This window comes from Helianthus annuus, chromosome 15 (genome assembly GCF_002127325.2).
Source record: "Helianthus annuus cultivar XRQ/B chromosome 15, HanXRQr2.0-SUNRISE, whole genome shotgun sequence".
Lineage (NCBI taxonomy): Eukaryota > Viridiplantae > Streptophyta > Magnoliopsida > Asterales > Asteraceae > Helianthus > Helianthus annuus.
The window spans coordinates 35,371,180-35,378,936 of record NC_035447.2 but is presented as its reverse complement, the minus strand read 5'-3'; positions in this window follow the sequence as shown (position 1 = coordinate 35,378,936).

The following is a 7,757-nucleotide window of genomic DNA, read 5'->3' as shown; positions in this document are numbered from 1 at the left end:
AAAAGGCTAGTGCTTAATTCACTCAATGTTGGCTCTTATACCAGCCTGTCACACCCCGGTATTTCCACGTATTACCGATGGGCCCGGTGGGGAATATCGAGACGTAGTTGATATCATCATAGTCAAATAATCACAGTTCAATGCACAAGGGAAGTCTAAAGTAAATATATTACAAACCGATTCAAATGTAATATTTAATATTACAAACGGATTGTAGGATGGATCCACAGGCGGATCTTAAAACAGAAAGATGAACACTGTTCAACAGATTGTAGACGTCTAGAACTTGCAAGGTCCCCTATTAACGCCCTGAGCTCCCAGCCAATTACGTACAGTACCTGTCACTTAATCTTTTAGGAAAATACGTCAGTTTACACTGGTAAATACAATTAACTGACTCTTTTGAAAATGTTTGTTAAAAATTGATTTGAATGCACAAGGCACAAATATCTTTTTATAACTTGGGATAATTATATAAAAATAATCTTGTATACAGATTTACATGTTCGTTATACATTTAGGGCTCGATGTTAGAAACCGAGTCAAGATTAACAGAACACACCACAAGTATAGGCCCACAAGAGAGTGAGATACCGTTTCCCTTATGCAACTGTCAGGTGTATGCCTACACCCCATGCACAAGACGTGGCCATTTTTATTTTATAATGATGCCAAGGATATAAGGGACATGGTCATTAACCCCTAAAGGCCTTTATTTCAAACAAGACAGATTAAAACGGGTTACCTCAATAATTTAATCACAATCCGATTAAACATTCAATACTCGACCAAGCGGTATTATTATAATACCGTATCCCAAGGCCGTATAGGGAAAATAAGTTAAAAGTATTTACCTGAGCTTAAAATGCAACTTACACTCAGCCGTATATCCTAATCAACAAGCACAAGTACCTCTACTGGGGCTCTTAATCTGGAACGAAGGTTTTATTAACCTATTAGATTCCTAACGGGTCTTATTTAAGTCGTAACTTAGACCGGTTAGTTTTAAGGAAAGGTTTACGGTTCGACACGCAAGATTAAGCGAAGACCGAATTAGAATGTGGTTTAGACCCAACAAGTTTGTATACTTGTATAATATGGGTAAACTAAACACATTCTGGATTTTGAGATAAAAATGATAAGGTTTGACCCGTTTCGGCTAATTCATGCAAACTAGTTACATAAACCGCACCGAACGCGAAACATGCGTAACGGGTAATCAAATGAGTCATGAACATGTTTCACAAGTTGATATGCCTTAAATATGTTGTGATATAAGTAGGATACCTTCCATTATGCCCAAAACGAATTCAAAGTCAATTTAAGCCTTGTAGGGGTATTTTGGTCATTTTAAAGATTATAAAAGAGGTTAAATGACAATCTGAGGTTCTGGTGTAAATGATCAGTAAAAATATTTATTTTATCAAGTTATATCAGTAAGATATCTCACATATGTGAAATTTATCATTTGTGGCCAAACTATGCACCGTAGGGGCATTTTGGTCATTTCACATATGCTTTAAGGGTTAATTTTAGAAATCTGAGTTCAAAACTTTTTATTTATTGTTAAAGTATAAAAATTCATTCATAACATCAGTAGGTATCAAGCTTTAGGTGCCTAATATGGTTTTAAACCATACTGTGCGCCTAAATCGCATAAAAGTCGGTACTTGACAATATTCGGGTTGATTAAGGAAATCTGAGATTTTAATCAACCTTTACTGTTTAAAATACCTTATTTACTATATAAAATTAGTAGAAAAAAGTTTGGTATGTAAAGGATGTGTAAAACTCATTTTATTATCGAAAAGGGCATAATAGTCAACTTTAAGCATATAACGGAAACATGCAATAAACTATGAATTCTATGGAACCAAGTTGTATAACCTCAGAGGGTTATACTAACCTATAATATGGTCCTGAAGGAATCCTAAGGCATATCTAAACTAAGCTAAATTGTGTCAGAACTGAAAGTCAAAGCAAAAGTCTACTTTTGCGACTTTCGGTTCCGAACCGAGCCTAAACTCAGAATTTTCGGGTTGAACATGCCTAGACATGTTCAATTAATATTTACCAAGTTATTAAAGTGACAAAACTGATTTTATAGCCTTTACACCATTAGTTATGAATTTTGTTTAAAAACCGACTCGCTTGACTTTTATTTTAATTATTTTAATCCAATAATTAACTAAGCAAACATGGTAATTAGGAGGTGCCCTCTTGAGGGGTTTAATACCTACCTAATTACGATCACATAGCCATGTTCCTTGCGAACAATGGCTTGACCGTTTTAAAAGTCAAAGCGTTTATCGCAAATGCTTGACTTTTCGGCTTTAAGAGCCAAATAATTGAACTAAGCACGAAAAGACACTTACAAAGGGTACAAGCAAGGATGGAATTGATCTAGGATGTTTAGGTATGAAGCACAAAAGCTCCAACTTAGAACAATTCAGATCAAGGTGTGAAATGAGAGCAAGAACAAGTGGGTTTATATAGAATTTCAAGAACCGTTAGGATCGTTTCTCGTAACCCGAGCTTCAATCTTGGCCCTCCACTTGGGCAAATGGTTTTGGAATACAATGGGATGTTAAATACCATCAAATGGTAGCCCAATGTATTGAAAATATTACATAAACGTCCTTGAAAAACGACCAGAATGCTGAAAATAAGAATCTGCCCAGACCTGGGCGTAGGCTACGCTGCAGGGGGCGTAGGCTACGGCCTGCACAGATCAAACATACACAACTTTACAGAATCAGTCCCTGCACTTGTTAAATGCCATTTCTAACACATTTAAGACCCGGTAAGCCATTTTCAAGGCTCCATAATGATTCCTAAACATAGGGAACATAAAAGATGCACAAAATTATGCCGGATGTCGGTTCGTTTGGCCGTACGGTCACGTTGTTCGACTAATTACGACGAAACACGAACGGACGCGAAAAACGAACCAAATTACGTGACGAATGGAATTTTATCATGCCAAACACTAAAATAAAATATTTTAATGCTTACATAAATTTTTGGATGTCCGGATATATTCAGAAGGTAAGATATGCGCGAAAGTGCAAACTTATGCACTTTTTGACGCTTTTAGTCCCTGTTGAACAAATAAGTTTATTTTGTGCACCAAACACCTCAAAGCCTATTTCTAAGCTATGTAAAGGATATTTAGGGCATGTTTAACTTATGATCATATTCCGGAAGGTTTGATACCATACGAATCGATAGACTTTTGTAGTTTGACGCAAATAGTCATTCTAATGCGCAAACTTGCGCATATCATCGTTTAATAGCATCGAAGCCTTATCTAATCCATATTAGGCATTCTTGAGAGTATTATAAAACATCATAATAGTTCATAAAAAGGTCATTCAGAGGTATAATTAAACATATTGACACTTTTAGTCCCTCTAACTTGCAAAGTTGCGCGTAACTTCACTTATAGGTATAAAAGCCCTTAATGGCCAATATTAGGCATTCCCGAGATTATAATCAATTATCATGAAGCTCTCGGTTTGTTAAAAGGTCACTCAGAGGGAAGAATTAACATGTTGACGCTTTTAACCCTTCGACGCACAATCTTTCAATTAATAATGCAAACGGCTACACTTGATCAACAAGTGGCTCATTTGTGAACATGATTACCGTGTAACGTTATTCAGAGGCTTATAATAAGCATGTTAACATTTCCAGTCCTTCGATAATCAAAGTTTTTTGATTTTTCGCAAAATTAGTCCCTCAAATTCAACGTTTGACTTTATTAGGGCTTATTACACGTGTCAATACATTATTCGATGTGATTTTATGAGGTGTTACAACTTAGTTAATTGTCGGGTCAAAGTAACTAGTCAAAAAAAGTCAAACTAGTCCGATTTTCATAAAATAATTAAAACTGATAATATAGAAGTTATGAACCATGTTTTATCACTTAAATAACTTGGTAAATATTATTAGAACATATCTAAGCATGTTCAACCCGACAATTCTGAGTTTAGGGTCGGTTCGCAACCGAAGGTCGTAAAAGCTTGACTTTTGCTTTGACTTTCAGTTCTGACCCGATTAAGCTTAAATCCTTTATGTTTTAAGTTTCCATTAGGACCATATTATGTTGTAGTATACCCCTCTGAGGTTATACTACCTGGTCATTAATATTCTGAAATATATGCTAGTTTCCGTTATTATGCTTATAAATGCCCATTTTGCCCTTTTGATCTAAAAATGAGATTTTTGCATATGTGAGCATACTAATAGGTTAAGTACTGATATGTAAGCATGTCTAAATTAATTTGACATGATTCTCTGGTCTCAAAACGATGTTATGCACGATATCGTAAAATTGAAAATTTTATTATTTAAATTACGCTTTTGTGCATAATATATGTTTAAACATAGAATTTGACACAAAACTCATTACCTACTGTTATGATATCAATTTTTGGAATGTTGGGTCAGATTTTTTACTGACCATAACATAGAGTTCTTGTATAAATTCCTTAATTGACGATAATGCCCTTTTGACTAATAAAATGTGATTTACATGTCAGTAGCATGCAAAATCTTTTTCTACTGACTTGATATGAAAAATAAAATGTTTTAAGCATACAAGGCTGATCAAAATCTCCGAATCACATAAACACCTTAAATATCGTCAATTGTTGATTTTTTACGCGAATTTGGTGCAAAGTATGGTTTAAAACCATAATTAGCACCCAAGACTTGTTACCTACTGAATTTATAAATAATTTTTAATATTTTTACAGTAGGTATGAGTCATGAACTCATACTTCCAATCATGTCCTTAAAATCATATGTAAAATGACCAAAATGCCCTTTCGGGGCATAGTTTGGCCATAAATGGTAAACCACACATATGAATGATATCCTACTGTTTTAACATCATAAAATAAATATTTTACTGAATATTTTAGACCAGAATATCAATTTACTTTAAAACTTCTTTTATAAGTATTAAAATGACCGTCCCTATTTGTATGACAAACATTTAAAACTGTATACAAGATTTTATTAAAGATTGTCCCAAGTTATAAATGGTTTGTGCCTTGTGCGCCTAAATCAATTTTCATAAGCTCTTTTCAAAAGAGTCAGTTAATTGTATTTACCAGTGAAAACTGACGTATTTTCAAAAGACTAAGTGACAGGTACTACTCGAAATAGGCTGGGAACTGCTCTGTAACACCACGTAAAAATGTGTTCAATTATGTAAAGACACGTGTCCTAAACTCTAAATGTGTGAAAGATTGAGTTTGAAGGACTAAAGTTGACAAACAGTGAAAGTATGTATGCGAAGGGACTAAAAGTGTCAACATGCCAAACTTGAGCCTCTGAATGGCCATACTCGGCGAATATATTCTTAATCGAGTGATTAATTGGATATAAGAAGCCGTTTGTGAAAATAATCGGAAGATTATAAACTACAGGGGTTAAATCTGTCAACATGTTAATTCTTACCTCTGAGTGACCTTTTAACGAACCCGAGGCTTCAAAATATTCAAATATACTCTCAAGAATAAGTGGTATAAATTTCACGTGGTTTCGAGAACGTTAAGCAAGTTTTCAAGACTTTGGGTGAAAAGTGTCAGATTGATGAAACTTGTGTTTATAGTGATGTTTAACGAAACCGAGCCTGACGAAGTTTCATTATACACCCTTGAGCCTCTACAAACTAACTACAAGGGCCTTATATGCCAAAAATGAAAGAAATAAAGCTTTAAAAGCTCCAGGGACTAAACCTGGCAACAATTGAAACTTGTTTAAGTTGTGCCACACCATGACACGGGCCGCGTAGCCCTATGTGAACACCTACGCAGGCCGCATAGAAGTTGCCAGCATCCAAAGGACTGGCAGCTGCATGTTGCAGCCTGTTATACCGACTTTGGAGTTATTTCTTCGATTCTAGGAGCTATTTGATGGTATTAGAATACCAATAGGACACCTAGGGTGATCCTAGATGACTCCAAACCAGCTGCAATCATCCTAGTGCATGGGAATTTACTATATAAGAAGCTTTAGTTCACTTGTTCAAATGCACATTTGGTTGCAACAACTTAAGAACTCATCTCTGGAGCTGGCAAGCAATATGAGAAGACTTTCAAGTGTAGAAAAGATAGCAAGGACCATTAGTAAGAGTTTTAATCCCTGCTTAGTTCATTTAATTAGCTTAAAAACCGAAAAGTCAAATATATCGTAATTAAGCTTTGACTTTCGGTTTATTCACAAATGGTCCAGCCACTGACCAAAACGAAAGTGGTTATGGAACCATATTAAGATAGGTGATTAACCCTTAAAAGAGCACCTCCTAATTATTTAGTTTGACTAGTTAATTGTCGGGTCAAACAAGTTTGACAAAAAGTTTGAAAATGGTTTAAATTAATAAAACAGAGGTTCTAAATTATATTTTAACATTCTAATGACTTGGTAATTAATATTAGAACATGTTTAATCTGGCCTAACCCGACAATTAACAGTCTAAGGTCAGTTTATAACCGAAAGTCGCAAAAGCTTGGCTTTTGCTTTGACTTTCAGTTCTGACCCGTTTAAACTTAATTCTCCCATGTTTTAAGCTTCCATTAGGACCACATTACTCAGTAGTATAACCCTCTGGAGTTATATTGCTTGGTTCTTAGTAGTTTGAATTATATGCACTTGTTTGTTAATATGCTTATAAATGCCCTTTTGACATATAAATGAGATTTTTAGAAATGTGAGTGGACAAAAACCCTTGGTACTGATATTTAAACTTGTCCCGAAAATTTGACATCAGTTCATGATCCCAAATAGAAGTTATGCTCGATATCGTAATTAGAAGCTTTTTATTAATTAATTTGCGATATCTTGCATAATGCATGTTTAAACTTGGATTTGGAACCAAAACTCATTACCTACTGTTAAGATACTATTTTTAAGGAATTTTAAGATTTTTGGTCATATTATAATATCTTTAAAACATAGAGTTCTTGTGTAATTCGGTTAATGACGATAATACCCTTTTTAGGCATAAAATGAGATTAACAAATGATTTGAATGCCAAACCTTTTCCTACTGATTTCATACATTAAATAAATTATTTTGAGCATTTAAAACTGATCAAAACCTAAGATTTACATAAACATCTTGATTACCGTCAATTAGCGAGTTTTACACTAATTAGGTGCATAGTATGGTTTAAAACCATACTTAACATCTAAGACTTGTTACCTACTGAATTTTTAAACAAATTTAAATATTATTACAATAGGCATAAGTTATGAACTCAGGTTTCCAAAAATGTCATTAAAAGCCTAGGGGAAATGACCAAAATGTCCTTTCGGGGCATAGTTTGGCCATAAATGGTAAACCTCACATATATGTAATATCTTACTGATGTAATGAGAAAAATTAAATATTTTTACTGATTACAAAAGACCAGAACTTCAGTTTGTCATAAAATCTCTTTTATAAGTATTAAAATTACCAAAATGCCCTTACGGGACTTAAATTGGTTTAAATTACTTTTTGGGCATATATGTTAACATCATACTGATGTATTAACATATTTTAAGCATAATAACATTTAAGACCTGTATATAATTCATTTGGTTACCCGTTACGCATTTATGCGTTCGAATCGGTTTATGTGATTAGTTTACATAAAATAGTCGAAACGGGTTTAACCTTATCATTAAATCCTCAAATTCTAGAATGTGATTAGTTTACCCATATTATACAAGTATCCAAGCTTGTCGGGTCTAAACCAC